Here is a 20,090-nt window from a genome sequence, read left to right on the forward strand (position 1 = left end):
AGACAATATTTAATGAACGTATTAATTGTGGCAAAAAGATTTATTTATAGAGGTTTGCAGAGATACATCCGCGAAAACAATATGTGAAAATGGAACCGTTGAAATACTACCACGGGTACGAATAAATTGGAATAATAGGACTATGTATGTAACTACATTAAAATAATTCCTTAATTAATAATTTTTACAAAAATGTACGGTTTAATTTGAAAAATCAAGGTTGACCTTCGTGTGTCCTTGACGCATTCGCCCACCAAAAAACTAGTAACGCCAGTATGTGCATTTCTTGAATCCATTTAGATCCAAATATTTCATGTTACGTATAATAATAATTACGTAAATCAAGGTGATAATATCTGGTGCCCCACCCTGATCGCTTGTGACAAATAAAAACGTGGTAAAATGAGAAATTTGAGCAGTAAAAAAACATGAAAATACAAAAATGTTTCTGGCAATGCAGAAAACTTATGTTTAGCACAAATATTTATTCCAGTGGTTATACGTTAATTCCTATTGTAGACAGAGGATTTATGCAAAGTTGCTTTTATCATTTACAGGAGGAGAAATTCCGAAGCCAATGGAGAGAAACCGTGAACAAGAGGCAAAAAGAGGTAGCAGACAGCTCGAATAACTTAATTGGTCGGCGTGAATCGTCCGAGACCACCGCACTGGTCGCAAACCTCGTGAGGACGCGTAATTGCCGCGAGTCAAGGTGATCGCCGCGATACACTAATTACCGGTCCCCTGTTTCGAAGCAACTGTTGCGAAGATAAAATCGGGCCGAAGGGGGCGAGGGATGGGGAGGGGGTCTTGGGCGCGAGAAGGGAGACACAAAAGGACCACCGTCTTCTCTCGGGGCAGCTCGCGCTTCAAAAGACTTCCTCGGACATTCTTCCTCTAGAGGCGAGGACCCGCGACCACCCCTGCAACACGCCCTTCTTTCTTCCTCCTCCCGAGTCGAGTGTACGAAGGCCCTTCACCTCCTTTCTCTACCCTTCGATTCTTTCTACTCGCGCGAGGAGCTTGTCGCAGCTTGCTAAACGCGATTCTGTTGCCACTCACAATGCCCGACGCCTTAGAAACTGATGCTGCACCACCTTTCGAATTTCTGGGACGCACGTGTGCTGTTGTTGGTTGCTTGTACACTTTCCCTTCTTGCCATGTTTTGGGGATGAGGATCTTCATTAGGTGGGTGTAAAGAAATGTTCGGTCTTATTAAAACTTGTTTTTGTTGTTTTTCGTAGTAGATTGGTAGACTTTGCTTCAAATAAAAAATTGTCGATCACCTTTAGGATTGAGTGGATATTTATAATAGAAAAAGATTGAGATTATTTTTCAGGCTTCAAGATACTCAGGAAAATTTAGAAAAACGTGTGAAGGGTCGCTTCTTTTAAAAAGGATGTTATCGATATGAAATCGTTTGGGAAAGATGTTAAAAGACAAGGTGTTGAAAAATAAATTATAGAACAGTTTAGGTAACAGCAACAAAAATCCGTGTAAATCAGAAACAAGTGTGAAAGCAGGTTTCGTGTGAAAGGGGTGTTGTCGCGTGGATTTCGAATTGTTTGCAGACTTTTCTGGAGCGAGCCAAGCATAGTGAAGATTGGTACACGCGTTCGTCGAGTTTCGCACCCCCGTCAACCCCCTTTCCGTGTCCATTCTTTCGCAAGAGTGGCCCACTCTCTGGCTCGGCAGCCGGCAGAGACAACCCTTGTGCGAAGACGTCGACAAGGGTGTCGGCTGGCTCAAGGGTTTCATCCCTCCGCTTTCTCTCTCTCTCTCTCGAAACCAGTGAAAACCGGTCCGTTTGTGCAGGTCCGGGGAAACAGAAGCACAAAGAGTGAGAGAAAGAGGGAGACGCGGAACGAGCCGCTGAAAAACAAATTTTCACAGCTGTGCCGCGTCGAGTTCGCTCGATTTAACGACTCCGAAAATCCATGTCGGCTTTACAGCTTTGACAGTCTATTAGGACGAACACATGGTGGCTGGTGGAGGATAGCGATGTGTGTGTAGTCGTTGGGGGTGTGTGAAGAATTCTTCGGACTACCCTGTGCGGTAGCACGAATGATGGACGGTCATTCTTATATGTCAGGATTCTTTCGATTTTGAGGGGGTCGCTTGTCGTTTGTGTGAAAGACATTTGTTGTTTAATTAGGGCTTCACGTGCTTGCGATGTGTTTCGAAAATGAGAAAACTGGGAAATAAATCACCAGAAAGAAACCACTTATTTTATTAAGATCTTCAGGACTTTATTAAGTAGACTGAATTAAATTAAAATTAAAATTTGTGCAGGAGCGGATACGGATTGGTAAAAGATCTTGAAGAATTTTAAGAATTATGATAGAACAAACGCTTTGTTTCTTGATAAATCCTAGAAGTTCATGGAAACTTACGTTCTCACCCTATCAATGTCATTGCCTATATTAAATATTAAAGGCGCCAGTAGATTAATTGTAATCTGCGTTTTATGATTTACAAGTGCGTTACTGTCCGGCGATGATGCGACTGCGGTGACTCTCTAACCTTCTCCCACTTTGTGACATTTTACTGTCGAAGGAGGATACTCTTGACATTTATTAATCGAATAAATATGAAAATTAATTGATCAAATTAAAAGTTGTTTTTTCTGTTAATATTTTTCATAAATTGGAAATAATGTAAGGATATTTTTTTAAATTCTTGTATAACAATGAATACAGGGATTCACACGTAGATCTGTATTATTGCAATTGCATTATCGACTCGTGCCCCCAAGTGCAATTACGTTCGGACATTTTATAGGCCAGGAGGATACCGCGAAAACGCATTAGCTGCACGTTCTCAAGTATGCGAATTCGAAGGACGACGCGGATGTACCGTTAATAGAATAATTTTTTCCGACGGTGACCCGACGTGCCGCGGATTTTACGCACCGTTACGTTACAACGTTTACTGGCAAACAAGAGAGAGAGAGAGAGAGAGAGGAGAATGCTCCTACGGGAGTAGAGACCACGATTGTGCAGCTGCGCGCTATAAATATTTCGCGAATTTTAGGAGAACATCAATATATTAGTCTCACAACTACAATTATTAAATTTGAATAGGAGTAAATGGACTTTTCAATTTTATATAAACAATTAATTTTATGAAAATCACTTTCAGAGATAATTTTTCACGTCATTAAAGAATTATAATGTGAAACAAGAAAACGAATTTCTAGCTGGGTCCTGTGCCTTGCAATTCATGCAAACAATTTTTATTCTGAATATTGGTGAATGGTTTATTTAGCAAGTACAATACATTACATAAGCGTTACATTGTTATTAAATTCTTACGGAACATTGTTGGAGAAAATTATAAATTATTTCGGGCCGTCTATATTTATTCTGAGTATGTAAGCCTTCAATTTAATAATTTTTCTGCACGAAATGATTGAGGGACTTCATACGCAGTGCAACTGTCAAGGTTTAAGATCAACTCCTGCTCTATTAGAGCCCGCAACATCGTGTTCGCCGTAAATTGCATACAGTCCACAGTTATGGGCTAGTACAGCTGCCCACGACGCGTTTAGTATGCATTGTCTCCCGTTACGACTCCTGCGAGGCAGACGCTGCGACGCGACGTCGTTCCATCTGCGACGCGGACTTTTGTCCGAGAGGAGCGAAATGCCTGATCGGATGCACACGGTGCACCGGTTGCATCCGAGGCTCTTATGCAAATCGCGTTGGGTAACAACGCGAGAGGACTCGAGGAATCCTCCACGGTGAGGTAATCTGTCGTTGATGATTTCTCGCTTGCCTCAGGTGTTCACCGTTTCCTTCAGCATTTTCCTTCACTATGTTTTCTTTACGTGAATGTTCCTTCTTCTCATTAAATATTCCCTGGCTGATTAGAAAGTGGCTTCGATGGGTTTATACCTTCGTGGATTTTTAACATCCACAGTCTATACGTAACTATTTTTATATAATTATTTTATTCAAGTATAATTATTAAATCATACCCAAGTCATCAGACTCAGCAATTTTTTGTTAACTCTTCTTTATTTAAATAGATATTCTATATACACTTTAAACTTTTCCGGAGCTCAAACAAGATTTTGTCTGATCAATGATTTTGTTTAACGTAACCATCGAGTTATACACAGGTTACCAACCTCAACAATGTTTTAGTAACTTGTTTATTTAGATAAATTTTCTGTTACATTTTATTCGACTCTAACAAGACTTGTACAATTTTCTTCTACCCTAATGGAGTTTTTAAATTTACGGGATACATGTTATTACCGTTTGTGAACGATGATAATAATCCACCGAGATTGCATAATCGCCTCAAACACCTGTTTACCGCGAGGAAATCATGTCGCAGCTTTTTTTTCTCGTTCGTTATCTACTTCATGTACGGCTGTTGGCGATTACAGGACTCACATAACAGGTAAAACGTTGGGTCGCGATATTTAGATCGGTCAACGGAGATCAGTGACCGCTGCGAGATGGCATTTAGCGAGGCATGCAGCTCATCCTTGCAGGAAGTTCGACGTCGGAAAGTGCAACGAGCGAAGAGTTTTGAAAGAGCGAGGGGTCAGCCAAGCGGAGGAACCGCGTCCTGTCGATTCGTCGACGGGAAAATGTTCTTTGCATAACAACGAGTATCCCGATGGTGGGTTAGCTCGATGTACCGCTAGGAGTGGCACGGTGACACACTAACGAGCATAACGATGCCTTCGTGTCGTTTTGTTGCCGAGACCGGAAACGCTTTTGCAATACCGAGCCCGAAAACAGACGGCACGAGTTGTTGCTGTCTGGTCGTAAAAGACGAATCGGTTGAGGAAACGTTCATTAACAGGCTGCGAAACGCTCTGTGGGAGGCGAACTGTGAGAACCTGATATTCAATCTTGTTAATTTTCCTAAATAAAATCTACATGAAATATCCAAGATTTTGCATTTCAGATTATTTATTTATATATTTTACTATCCAATGTGTTGTAGCCAACATGTCTAAATAACATTTGAGAATTAATAATCGAACAATATGACTGATCACCAGAAGATGGCTCTTTCTAACAGGACCTCCGGAAGATCAACCATAATTCTGTAATTGACAAATATTATTCAATAAAAAAATTATGAGATACTCGCTAAAGCACGCTCTTTTAAATGTGATGATACTTTTTGAGCAAAGTTTTCCCGTTCCCGAGAAAAAAATTCCCAAAAATCACTTTGTCTATAAATCATATCCAACATCAATGTACACCGCTTTAGTAAAAAGACCTCTAAGAATTCAACCATTTTGCAAATAATAAATATATTTAAATAAAAAAATTACGAGGTACTCTCTTTGAACCTAGTAACCTTTTCCGAGCAGTCTTCCAGCCCCCAAGAAACAAAATTCCGGAACCTCAACCCTTAAGCCGCAAGTATGCACTTTATTTCGAGAAGTCGGTGCGCAGGAAGGGCCAGACGTTTCGCGTCTGGTGTTCTCGCGATCCCAGAAGCCAACGGCCGCGATATTTGCCACCGAGAGTCGCTATTTATACCGTCGAACCGGCAGCCATTCTAAAAAGTGACATCGACTGCCGCGAGAATGGCAGAGGAAGAAAGAGAAAGAACGGACAAGCGCGTGTGGTTTCCGTTCGCGCAACGACGACGATGCAACGTTAGGGTAACATTTTCTCTGGCATAATAACGGGGGGGAGCATGATGACGGAACAGAAACCGGACGGACGGTTTCTGACGGACTCCTGACAATATCTATTTCGGTGAAGAACCCGTCTGCAGTCTGGTGTAAATACTCGGGGCGGATGTAAATCGAGAACACGCCGGAAGAATTCCAAAGAAACACGCGTGTTTCGGGGATTTCGACGCCTGGGACGGCATTCCGTGGAGATTCCACAGAGAAACAGGAATGCCACTTCGTTCGCTGCATGTTTGATCAGAACAAGTTGCTGTCAAGAATAAAGAGTTTCGAGATTTTCTGTGAAACTTAGTAGAAACACCTTGCTTCGACGTTCACTGGTCTGAACGTGGCTTCGGAAATTTTTGTCGATTTTATATGTCCTTATTTTTGTATTTTGTATTATTATCTTTTTGTATTAAAGTGAAGTAGGGTCCGATACATCTGGGAAAACATTTGACTAATGCTCTATGATTTTGAAAGACGATTACTTCTCACGAAGTGTACTTACATTGTATTGTAAAGTGGACGTAGATAGGTTAGTGTAGGTTTCATGTTTCTCTTAGGGTACAGATACAGTGTAGCGGTGAAGAACGAGAGAATAGCGGCGTGGTGAACATCGCGGACAAAATCAAATCAATGTAATTAAATGCGACTGTTTATAATGGAGCGGTGACGAGAGAATAGATTTCCTCAACGATACGCTCACCTCACTATATTCCCGTACTTACTCGTTTTTGTCATGGATACAAATTCGCAGTCTAGTAATGAAGAAAAAGATTATGGAAAAAATCCTGACGAAAGCATAAACCTGATGAAAAAAGCGCCGACAAAGTGAGCCGGCTCGATCAGGAGACAGAGAGGATGAGGTAGCGTTCGATCAAAATGCAAACGGGATTTAATTACGAGCGATTGGAGGATCGAGTGAGCGTCTCTGGTAGTTCCCGAGGGCGGAGAACAAATTAAAGGCAATCAGGGGAACGGTGAACGAGATCCCGCGCCGGATTACCCGGGTTCGAAGATCGGTTGTGTTCGTCGACGAGGGAGGCTCATCTGCGACGACGCGGTCACGGATTCTTCGGGTAAAAGGATTCCCTCTTTTTTCACGTCGCAGCACGGCGATAAATTTTCGACTAAGAAGTAGGCTTAATGACCGAGAGGCCGCAATTTCGGCTGGGTTCACTGGCTGGCGACGACGCGGATTTCACGCGGACCGTTTACGAAGCATTCCTCGGAGCGGGCGCAGGTGCCGCGCGCAATATCAATGCGATCCCCGCCTAATTATTCAAATTGCCCGCCGCTTTGTAGAATCCTTAAACGGGGGACCCGCTTAAGCACGTGCTTTCCCTAATTGCGGCTCGATCCGTGGACTTATGGTTCGAAAATGATCGGTATCGAAGAATCAGCATTTTGTTAAGCTCGCGGGAAGCAATTTCACTCTGTCAAGGGGAAATGAAAGAAGTTTTATTCGGCGATGTAGAAATGTGCGTAGTGTAAGCAGTGTTGGGCAATAAATAAATTTATTTACATAAACAAGTATTTAAATAAAAATTTAAATAACAAGTTATTTGTTATTTGGATATTGAAATAAAAAGCAAAAATAATTATTTATTGTATTTGCGCAAGTCTAAATGAGTTATGTAAAATAATAATGTTAATTGTTATTTGTATTGACAAAAAACGCGCACGTGTTCATTGTATATACAAAATACAAGATGAAAGATGAAATGTGTAAGTGAAGAGGATTGAATCTCTCGTTATCAGTTTTTCGAAAGTGCAGCGGCGAATCTGGGCCGAGTTTACGATTCCCCCGATGTCCCTTGCATCGAGTACCTCGGCGACGACCTGAAACGATCGTCGCGACGAGGTTGCTTATGTACGCCGCGCGTATGTGCATACACGCGACCGAGCACGCTCGTACAAGGCTCATTATCGTCGCTCGTTGCATATCAAGCCGAGCCTCTCCGCCATGCGAGACCGTTGATCCTGAGCACGGCGAACAGTGTCAACAGCTGACCAAGCAATTCGTACTGACCCCGTGTACCGGGCTGTAAAACGAACATTGTCTCGTGACAATCATCCTTGCACCCTCCCACCACTACAACCGTCCAATTCAAGGACCTTGAACAACAAACACAATAATGTCTACATATAATAAAAACTTTAGGATCGAAGTGCCACTTATACTTTGTACGAACACTCTTTTTCTATTTATTAATTGTAATATATTATAGTTTGTTTATAGACAGCCACAAATTAAAATCTGGTACACTTTACTATTTAAAATCGTAGTACACAATATTTAGAGACTCCACGATTTTCTTCTGTAAAAAGGAATTTTTTTTTATTTGTCTGTGTTCATGTGTTACCAGTTCGGATAATAGACGTTCTACTAATTCGTGCATTAAACGGGTAGTTACAATCCAAACTGTATCGTGTTGCGTATCATTCCAATCAGATTAATGCGACGCATATGTCAAGCAACAATTTCATACAAAAATAATGAAAAACAAAAGAGTTATGCCACTAAATAAGCATTTTCTGATCGAGATTACGGAGTCAACATTTCATTTTCAGTCCTAAAGTTCATCAAAATTAAGTTCCGGGTTACTAGATGAACCCCTCGCGGTTAGATCAACTCCGTTGCGATGTTTCCTCTTAAAACACTGCAACGACAGAATTATCCCGTTCGCCTAATAAACGCGTAAACATTGAAAAGCATCGTGGCCACGTGCGCGCTATGTAAACGCTTTGGTAGGGTAAGACCTTTTCACCGGAGAGTTTACAACAACCGCTGCTCATAGCCCGGGCCACAGAGGACCTGGTGACACGAGGGGGTTGCAAGGAGGGGGTGAAAACGTCGCACGTGGCTGCGTACCCGACACCCCTTTAAAAGGGGACAAACGATCGACGGAAGTCGCGATACAATATTATGATATAATAATGGGAACGCGGACGACAATGGCGACCGACGTACGTCGCTGAAAAAGCCCACCCCCCTTTTCCAGGAGTTCCTGCGTGAAAAACCTAGGGGTTCCAGGAACTCTGCCACCCCCTGACTCGCAATTGTGCGCAGAAATGTGGGCCATTCGGAGGGACGCAGCAAAAGGGACTCCCGAAGGACGTCGGTTTTCGTCGAGTTAGGGGTGGTTTCAACCCTTCATCGAAAATGTACAGTGCTAAACGATCGCGCATCCTTGCGAAAAATATGAAGACGCTTCTTCGACATGAAAGGTCGCAGAAAATGAGGGTTGTGTACAGAAAATAAACTTTTTTTGTGGAGAAAATAAAATATATCAACTATTTATTACCAGGCGCCTGTATTTAGATATAATTTAGATATAAATTATTATTTTTATTGGATAATTGGACATTTATTTTGCATGAAAATCCACACTCTAGTGGCGAATATACAAAATTTCAAGATTAATTGTTACTGTTTGTGATTTTGATAGTTATACACACACGATTATATTCGTGCCGTCATTTTCGAAGGAGGGTGGATGAAGTGACGAATGATAAGAGGCAGCGAAGAAAATGATCCCGGGGGAAACGGAAACCGGAAGACCAGGCGCAGGCCTCCGTGCCTGAGAGTATCACGCACGAGAACGTCGCCGAACAACCCCCTCAGATTCTCAGCTAGTCCTCGCATCTTTCCACCCCCTTGTTTCCCCTGTTTTCGAGCTGGAGCATTGTCGAGGCCAACCCTCGAGCACTGTACAAAGAGGAGCAAGCGAAAACTGCGGGAACCGGCCCCGTGCTGACGCCCCTTTGATTTCTCGGCCGATTAAATGTGCCGCCGCTTCTTCCACCAGATCTCGAGACGAATGCCGTGAAATCAAAGCGGGAGAGACTGGGTCCCTTGCGGGGGAGAGTGTATTTTCTCTCTCTGTCTCTCTCTTTCCCACTGGATTTTGTTAACGAGAACCTCGCCCTGGATGATATTATCGGGCGGTAACTGAAACTCGTTCCTCGGGGGAACCGAGCCACTATTAAATTCAGACGCCGCTTTACAGAGGGTGTCTGAGTCTAACGGGGCTCCGACTGAGCTGCAACTGGGCTCTAACTAGGTCCTAACTTTGTTTAAGGTATCAGATTGATGGTGGGTAATGTGTTTAGATTAGGGGTGGGCTAGAATATGTTTGTGTGGATTGAGTTAAAATTGCAAGGATTTTAAATAATTTAACTCTCTTAGGACGACGTCATCACGGACTGCGGATCATTACGCAACATACAAAATTGTTTATATCGATTGCAAGAAACATTTAAAAGTTTCTTTAATGATCCTAACAACTTGTAAATATTACATGAACGTTTTAAATTCTTGCAATTCTTCTACTGCATAAAATTCCTGTATTTATTATTACTGTAAAAATATACTCATTAGTAGACTGCGGATTTTTATGCAAAATAAAAATGTCTTACCTGAATTGCAACAATCTGTGGAGTGAAATAGAAATTTATTTTCTTCCCTATTACGTTTAGCAGGTTGAGAGTAATATAACAGTATGTTTGAGTTTTTCTAATATTGTTGCTATTTTAAATTACACCTCATTTTTGTCATAAATGCATAAAATCCGCAGTTTACTGATCAGTCAAAAAATGCCTGGCTCCAGCTAAAGCACAAATAAAAGCATCCAAAAAATCCCACATCAAAAGCTTCGCTCTAAAAAGTTCCAAAATCGGGCGTCGTCAGAGAAAACCACCCTCAAACGAAGTTAATACCTCAACCGCAGATCCAGATTCCAGCAAGGGTGCAATCCACCCTGTCCAACCCCTGCACTTTTGATTTCCAACCCTTCTCACCCTTCGAGCTGCCAACGAAAGCCCGAGGCACTCCATAATCTGCAGTTCTGAACGACAATAAATATAAGTTCGGTGTTACCTCGTGGCTTCTCACTGCGATTCTTCCGCTTCTAAACGGAGAATGATATTAGAAGCGGTTCAAGAGTTTTCGGGATATCAGTGCTCACTCGAAAACTTCAAAAGGTTCAAGTAGATCGGGTCCGTAGAGCACGGAGAGCCATCGAGTTCCACGAAAAGACAGTTCAATGGCCGGGAGCGGTGGCGAGCTTAGCAGAATGGAGCCGAGAGAAAGAGAGAGTCGGTGTGAAACGAATGAAGCGGATCGTAACGATTTTCACGGCGGCTGATCGTCGTTTAAGAGCTGCACCGAGGTTGGGACATTCGATACCAGTTCTGTATATGGTGTCAAAACTGTTAAGAACTGTTAGGAACTGTTGCCTTTATGCCGAATAACTCTTGCGGAGAACGTAAATGAATTATCTTCTTCCAGACTTTTTTTTTATTGAGCCACTGAAACCTATTATAGGTTTATTTCGGCTTTTACAGTAATTATTAATTAGGCTTACAGTTAGTGTACAATGACAGTTTTAATAATCGCTAGAGATGTAGATTGCAGTCGTTTAAAAACTGGAAGATAAATTCGCAGACTTTAACATTGGGTTCCGTAAAGAAAATGTCCGATTTTAATGATAGAAAAACTTAATTTTGCGCAGCTTATTTACTAATTTAATTCTTTGGGAATCACATAGACGACACTGCCATAGAACATGATCTAAGTCCTCCGAGTTATAATTACACTTACAACTAGGATCATTAATGATTTCTTCCAGACTTGACTCCTGACTTTATAAAATCATTGAAGAAGTAGTATTTGTACACGGTGGTTCTAAAGGTACGTGTCCATCTGAGAGTTTCTGTCGATAGTTGCTTTCGAGAGTACTCCCAATTTGCGTGCCCATTTGAGAGTTCCTCAAGAAGTATTTGCTCTCGGAGAAAATTGAAGAGCATTTGAATTTCACGAGTGTAGCTCTCAGACGAGTTTCGATAGTTACTGCGGATTTTATGCATTTATGACAGAAATGGGTACGTACAACTTAAAATTGTGGACGTATTAGAAAGATGGCCACCAGTGTATTAGTTTCACCTTGATAAGATAATTAAAAGAACAATGGAATTTTTATTTGGCTCCTGTTTCTTGCAATCAATGCAAACATTTCTAATTTTTCATAAAGATCCGCAGTCTAGTTATAAGAATACTCGTGAAGAGAATAGATGCGCCAAAGTTTGCTGCAATTGTTGTATAATGTACTTAATAAGGAAAAAGAAATATTCCAAAAAGAGAAAATGCTGGACTAAACCATGATTAGTGCTTGCGGTCGGATCTAACTAATGAGCATATTGTACAAGTTCTAATTTCTATATGTTTAACAATATATAATAATCACTTGGTTAATTAATTTGGAAATAAATTGGTTTCAGAAGGTTCGTCAGCAATTCTTTCGATTTCAGGTTGCAAGGCCCAGTGCATTCATTTGCCCGATCACAATGCACTCATAGCTATGCAAGTCGATGCAGGCCGAGCTATGCAAATCGCTGGGCTTGTACCTGTTGCGTTCCATTTGGTGTCCGTTGTCCAGCGCCGGGTGTCTCGTGCCCGCTAATCGACTTTTCCGAGGGGGCCCCCTCCGATCGAATTCCGACTAGCATAATGATCCACGAGAAACCATGCTCGCTCGATTATGCAACTCGTTCGCCCGGCAAGTGCAGTCGCCGCGCCGCCGCCGAACGCTTTAGTTTTCGTCATGGTTCACGCGCCCGAAACGCCTCGACGACCATCGCCGGCCCTTAATTGTTCTAAAATAAGCAATGACTCAAACAGTTTACGCCTCTAACTGGACTTAATCTGTTCGCGTGGCCAGCCAGCCGATCCAGAACCGGCGATCGTGAAGATCGTTCGCCTCTCGCGTGACACAGAACCGTTTCCGTTGCCTCTGGAATGCGTTTGTACTTTGCGCTGATAACTGTGATTAATGGGGTTATTACACAAATATATATCTTCACATTTTAACCCTGTTAATGTTCATAGTCGTGGCCTGAGGTACGTGAAAAATTCGGGACCGAAGATTCTCTTAGATCGCGTACAAACACTGTTCTTTCATCTCTTTTGTTTTTAATTATTTTTTCATGAACCACTTGTCAAGATATCGGGGACGTTTTTCTGATTAAAATTATACCAAACACGACACAATTTGGATTGTGTTTACTTGTTTAATCCACGATATACTGGAACCACGATTATGCGAACGAGTTCCAGTGTGGGAACTTGCCCTAACGAGCCCAATCCGCGAAAGCCACGAGCAATTACCAGGAGAAAAGGTTGGAGAAGCAACAACCTAGATCGGCACGCGTATGGAAATCCTTTTTCTATGTTTCCATTGTTTTCCCAGGGCCGATTGTTCCCTATCAGCGTGTCTGTGGGATAATTAGGCATTAAAGATCCCACGAGCAAGGTAGAGGTCGTCGGTGTTCTTCGCCGCGGGAGAGTGAAACAGTTAGATGATCCGTGAGAAGATGCACCCGGAATAAAGGGACTGATTTAATGCGGTCGTTACGCGGCTCTCGGTGTCGGCGCAATTGCAGCGTTATGCAATTTCACCGGGAGCAACGAGCCCTTCCTCATGCCGGAGATGGGAGCTGCACAGCTCCGTTTTTACGCGGAGATAATAAACGTTAATTTATCTTTTTCGTATATTGCAATGCTCGCGATCCCGATGACACTGGGAATTGATGGAATTGAACCAACAAGCTCTTTCGCGCGTAATTAGGAGCGACAACTTTCAATTGTTCCGGAATTTTACAATTACGCTTTGGGAAACTCTGGAATGGGAAAGATAGGTTTGGTAGGGTTGATAATACACTAGAATATAGCACAATACATACACTGTATCATACATACACTGTAGTATAATATACTAGACTATACATATTACGTTATACTAGTAATATAATTGTAATACATATTAGAATATACTATAACACACTATCATATACTATAGCACTAGAATACACTAGACTAATGCATAATATACTAGAATACACTATTGTACACTAGAATATATTATAATATACTAAAATATATACAGTTAGGAGCAAAACCGATCACACACACTTTAAATCAGAATAACTTTTTTATGAATGGACCAAACGACTTCTATTTCCCTGTAAAGCTAGAAGAATTAGTATAGTAAATGACGTCTAAAAAATATCTTGAAAAAATGCATTTGGAATTGTGAAAAACAATGGTGAAAATTGATTTTTACGATTTTTTTAGCTGGGCCAATAACGACAATTTAAAACGTGTATTTGGTCAACTCGTATAAATTATATATGCTCTGAAAATTTCATTGGAATTGGTTAATTTTTTTACGAGTTATCAAGGATCAAAAGTGGTAAAAATTGAAATTTTTCAAGATTTTCTGCCTTTTTACCACTTTCGATCGTTTATAACTCGTAAACCAATTGACCAATTTCAATGAAACTTTCAGAGCGTATATAATCTTCTAAATTGTCGTTATTGGCCCAGCTAAAAAAGTCGTAAAAATGAATGTTTACTATTGATCTTTACAATTCCGACCAAATTCATTTTTTCAACATACTTTTTAGACATTACTTACTAAACTAATACTTCTAGCTTTACAGGGAAATTGAAGCCGTTAGGTCCACTCATAAAAAAGTTATTCTGATTTAAAGTGTGTGTGATCGGTTTTACTCCTAACTCTACTGTAATATATCAGCATACAGTAAATGTGCGACGAAAGATAAGAGTCACAGTGCAATTAGCAGATAAATTCTTCTAATCAACAGACGGACCTAGTTACCACTACCTAATTTACATTTCCAGCATAATAATCGTTCGCGACGTGCCGGTATTTCGCCGCAAATGTCACGCGGCTGCAAATAGCCGGTAGCCGGGACACGGAGCACGTGCGACATTGTTAAACATTGAATATTGTTAGGATTATTAGGATGCGTTCGAGGCACGCAACTGGTACGCGACACACACGAGGTCACGATTAACATAATACGCTTCGAGATGTTACCTTCTTCAGCTTCTCTCTGTCTCAAGAGAGAGAACAGGCCATTGGTTTCACGGAAGACTAGAAGCAGGCAGCATCGTTCGCCCAAATAGACCTCGAATTTCAAGTGTGGCCATGCTCCGAATAGCTCGCGAGATTAGGGCTTATCTGAGAGTTCTGGGGGCGTGTACGCGACCGTGTAATTGTGCACGCGGCTCGCGTGCACTCGCATGATCGCGTATCGCCTATCGCGGCCACGCGGTGTCCTCCTTCTTTCGATCGACTTTTGCCGTCGGCGACCTCGAATTCCCAATAATTTTCTCTCCTCGCGATTATTATACCGGAACAAATTCTTAAAATGCCCCCCCCCCCCCCTCCTAACCCAAATTGTACTGTGACTCTTAGATCAGGCTACATCCATTCGAATCTAGCATCGATCCTTTTTTTGATGTTATTGAACCTGATTCTTTGAGATAAAACCTTACATTGCTATTTTTGGAATAGAATACAAATGCTACACAATTTTCCGTTTCAAAACAATTCGAATTATTTGAATGTCCTTTTTGGAACAGCCTTTCAGCCTTTACAATGTAGAGGATGCTACCACGGTGGTCCCATTTAAACAAAATTTCGAATCGGTATATAGTTATTTTTGGATCAAAATAAGAATTTTCGCTTCAACCATCTTCCAGCCTATCGCCGATACCCGTTCCGCAGCATGTATCGCGAAGCAGCGAATACGCGAGGCTCGCAAGCGCACAGGCGTTTGCAACGGAAACAGTTACGGCCTTGACTCGTTAATTAAATTCAGCATACATATTCATTCATTCGCTCGGAGGAAGTCCATACAGGTAGCGCGGTTGCGTCGATGTGCCACGCGTTGCTGGCTTTTCGTTTGCCGAGAAATGTTCGTCAGAAAGAAAGAAAGAAGACCAAGGTAGGTGCGAGCTGCAGAGAAAGATGGGAGATCTTTCTCGAGCGTGTCGCTCGTGCGTCATCATCCGCGGACACGCGTTTTCGTAAAGCGACTTATTACGAACCGTTCCCAAGCTGCTGGCCATATAGGACGTTTTCGTGCCGTTTGTCTAAAAACGGCGGACAATCTTATGTACGCAGACGCCACCCATTTATGGACGGAGAGACAGTTACGATCGCTGGTCGTTTCCCTTCTTATCGGGACACAACCGCGTGTCTTTCCTTCAACAAAGTAGCGGAGCATCGTTCTGCGACACATTTTCAAACGAGCACCTGTTGCGTTCGCGAATTTACCCTCTTGCTTTTACCGGAAATGTGAGCACAGATTTTGCAACTCGTACTGCAATGTGTATTTTTCTAAAAAAGAAACCTGACATACACTGAGAATAATTTTTTATGTTGATGCGAATGTTAATTTCTAGGTTAGGATGAATACAGAGTCGTCAGATTAGGTGAACTGATTCGAATGGAGGGGGAAAAGGTACCGGAGTAGTCATGTGACATTGTGACACACGTGCGACAGATACGGAATGCATCACGTGACCGAGACGCGGCGGAGACGTGGGGGAGTAGCGTCGTAGAAGGGGAAGGTAGAGTGGGGGAGACAGACTGTATTTAAATGGTACCTTAACATTTACCTCCTCATTTGTGCAAGACTTTTTAGAGTGGCCGACAGGTGCTCAACGTTTTAACAACACCACGGACAATATTTCCGGGCACAAGGGTAACAAACAGATTTATGTGCCATTGTTCTAATGAGTTAGATACCTACTGTACGATAAATAAAAATGGCGAACAAATGCCGCCTAGTAGGAAAAGACCGAAAGGAATCAGTTTTTGCGGGAACGCCTCGTCGACGTTTCAATCCGTCGGAGTTATCTCGCGGGATCGAATTCCTCCACGTTGTAAGCGCGATTTTCGCCCGGTCGTTCGAGCGAAACGTGACCGTCGCCGTCGCGCCGATCGACACTCGCAGAGGTCGGTTTCTATCAGCCGGCGTTTTCAACGATTAAGAAATGCTCGTGATCCCGGCGGGTATCTATGTCGGTCATCCGGGTCCGCGTTGGTTCGTAACACTCGAATCGGTTGCATGCCGATCGCCGCCGGCGATACAGGCGTTCATGTCTGTCTTCGTTCGGTTTGACGGCCGCGTAGACCGATTTAGATTTTCCTGTTCGACCGCGTCAGCCCGGTTCCAACAACGTAATAAGCTCGGTTGCTATATGAATTTACTCGTTACGTCGGTGGAACCGCGAGCGAAATACCAGGGCGGTTTTCATTTAATTGTAGAGCCAGAAAGGGGATGCTTTTGCAGGAAGATGTGAGTCAAGAAGTTCCAGGGTGATTCTGATTTAATTCTTGAGTCAGAAAGGGTATGCTTCGTAGAGAGACGCCAGAGAAAAAAATTAATTGTAACTAAACTGCGGATGTTCGTGCAAAATAAATATTTTCTACATCCACGTACTGGAACCAAATAACAATTTTTTTCTTGAATTAATAATTTTAACAAATCGATAATAATATATTGATAGTATTAAGTGCTTGTTGTCTATCTACAGTTTTATATACGATGTATTCATTTTTCGCATAAATGCATAAAATACCCAGTTATGATTATAACTAATGGAGACCTGCAGCCTCGAAGACGTTTAAAGGATTTAATTGGAGGATATTTTCTCGAAAACGAAGTTCAGGTAAGCAGATTTTTAAAATCCAGATTCACTTCATTTTCGATCGTACCATCATATAGGAAAAATCCTGTACGTATGTGTAGGTAGCGGGGTAGCAAATCAGCGGACACGGTAGCCGCGGGCTCCTCCGTGATCCTAGCAAAGATTGCGCTGGAATTTCGTAAGTGCGGGTGGCCACCGTCTTTGTTCGGCTTACCGCGGAATCGGGTCAGGACAGAGCACACTCCCTCGGTCGATATCTCGTATCTGCACGGAGATCGATACACGATAGCGGTGTGTTCATCCTGGAGGAAGAGCCGGAACAGGACACTCGCGATCCGATCTTCCTGGCCAGGCAGATTGAAATACTGCGATCGAGAACAACGGACACTGCAACTGTGCTTGGTTCATGAAATTTTCAACATGTTTATAACTAACATACTGCAACGAACGTTGACGTTTTCAAATTAAAATATAAGATTAAGATATTTATTCATGGGCTTATTCAATAACTTACGAAAATGGCAAAAAGAACAGTATGAGAAATATGTTACTGAATAAATCTATGAATAAATGTTTTAACTTTGTCTTTCTTTAACTTAATTTAATTTAATATCACTTTTATAACCTCATTCAGTGGCCATTCCTTTTAAACTGTATATCATTGGAAAGCCCTGAATTTTGCGATTAATTTGATATAAAATACTCGTGCTTAAAACATATATATAAATGACTTTGCATGAGAAAATGTGGAGGTCGCGAACTTAGTTGCCAACCTAATAATTGAATGGCGAATTTTATACACGGGGTTAAAACAGACCCGACCACCGCCGACAGAGGGTTGAAACACGATTTAGTTCCGTCCTCACGGTTTCTTTTCCTTACAAGCAGAGAATGGTCCCGCGAAATGAGACATCAGGCTCTCTGACCTTTTGCAATCATCGACGCGTGGGTGTCGCGCATCCTTCGATTCGCGGGAGAACGCATGTAGGTGGAAAGCTCAAGAAAACCGCGGCCCATTATGTGCAAATCATGGTCGAGGTGAGCCGATAGAAAAGCCGGAAGTGCCTTCGGTCGGGGACCATCAAAATAATTACGAAAGAGCCGCTATCAACATGAATCGTGAGAGAGACCCGGTCGCGTTGGACTCACGATCGTAAATCAAAGATCTAGCTCGAAACAGTAATTCGTAACTTCGAATGAAAGAGAGGGACAAGAGTAGTTCGAATTCCGGCGCGCCCCTATGGATTCCCCGTTGAAAAACTGGCTCAATTCGTTCGACACACCCGCATAATACTCCCTCCCACGTAAAGCTCCAACGAAATCGATATCCGCGTCCCTGCAGCACTCGGAGTCACTCTCGCCTGGTGTCTGACCGAGCTTCTTCCCATCAACTTTGTCTATTGCCACCGACGTTTATTGCTCGTTACGACGCCGTTGTCGGCTTCCTTTGTTGGTCGCACTGTGATTTCCTGAGCTACCTGATCGCAAGTTTCGAGCTTTTGCTGCCTAGGGTTGTTGCATTTTATTTTATTGTAGACTCTCAAGAAGGTGGTTCCAAATAAAATTCTATTTTTATTGATAATGACATTGGTAGATCCAAAATAAGTAAAAATCGTATTCAACTCTGGCAAATTTGATACTCTAGAATTTTTTTAAAATTTGTGTAAGATATAATAACGTAATAATCACAAAAGGAAATTTCCAATTTTTCCAAATGATCCTCCTTTAACGGATAGAAATCAATTATTCTTTCAATTGAAATGTGCTGATCAACTACACCACCCAACACTAAACAATCTCTACCAAGATGAAGATGTGTTAAGCTGTCTTCAAGTATTTAAATTTTTCCTTCGCAGGTTCTCTAGGGTCAATAACAAACAGTCAACTCGCTCCATCGTCCCATCAGCTTTCAGCTCCCAAGCAGTAAGGGATTCTCCGCTGTTTAAACTCGTAATGCTTCCGGGTAGCGAAACGTTGAATAGTTGCTCGAACCACGACTACATATACACTAAATCGTCAGGAAAGTAGCCAGCCCACTCTAGAATTCCGCAATCCGCGGTGCGACGAGAAAGGGGACAGCAACGAAAGCTCTGCCCGGCGATGATCCCGCGGATGACGCTCGCACACGCAATTACACAGATGACGACAACGGAGGCAGAGGTTCCACGCAGATACAGAAAGAGAGAGGGAGAGAGGGGAGAGAAAAAGAGAAGAAAGAAGAAGACACGGTGGAAAGGAGACGAGGAACGCGAGAGAGGGAGCACAATAAATGTCGGAACAACGACCCCGATGAGGATCGTCGCACTGGGGCCGAGTAGTCTAAATGTGGCAAAAAGTACCTCTCGCCAAACCATCTTAAAGAAACGAAATGTTGTATGTATTGAAAATATCGTTCAATTATTTGGGCTGTAGTGCACTGTTTCTGTTTCTCAAATTCATTCATTTTTAACGCCACTGCAAGAGTTTGAATAGATAAATGGCCCGAAAATGTCCCCTCCATCAAAGTATCTCAATAAAAAAATTTGTATATAAATAATATAAAATCATAAAAATGATATCAAATCAGCTTAATACTTGGGCTATAATGTACTATTTTTGTTTTTTAAATTCATTAATTTTTAACATTGTTACACAAGTTTATATTAAATATATTTATTAATATATCAACCTCGAAAGAACCAAGGAAATAATAAAAATGTGGAAGCGTTAATCATTTTATATAATACCAAGCTTAAAATGGAATATTTCATAGATTGTTTATTATGTCAATTACACCACAAGGAAATTTATTGGCTATACGATTTGAAGTCTGAACTATTGACTGGCTCAGCTGCTCGTTGGCCAGACAGATGATTGTCTATCGGGAACCGAAATATTCCCGGTGAATGGCCGCGTTTCCGGCTTTCCACC

General features: G+C 42.0%; 1 protein-coding gene and 1 long non-coding RNA gene across 2 annotated transcripts in view; one reads left to right on the top strand and one right to left on the bottom strand.

Annotated features, from left to right (window-relative positions):
* Positions 1–20,090, bottom strand: part of LOC143210912 (unc-112-related protein) — a 65,850-nt gene that overhangs the window by 9,751 nt on the left and 36,009 nt on the right. The gene's annotated exons all lie outside the window — the stretch shown is intronic.
* On the top strand, positions 15,797–19,903 carry LOC143210914 (uncharacterized). The gene is made up of 2 exons (XR_013009352.1): positions 15,797–17,582; positions 19,037–19,903. It is a non-coding gene; the product is annotated as an uncharacterized LOC143210914 (long non-coding RNA).

This window comes from Lasioglossum baleicum, chromosome 7 (assembly GCF_051020765.1).
Source record: "Lasioglossum baleicum chromosome 7, iyLasBale1, whole genome shotgun sequence".
Taxonomy (NCBI): Eukaryota; Metazoa; Arthropoda; class Insecta; order Hymenoptera; family Halictidae; genus Lasioglossum; species Lasioglossum baleicum.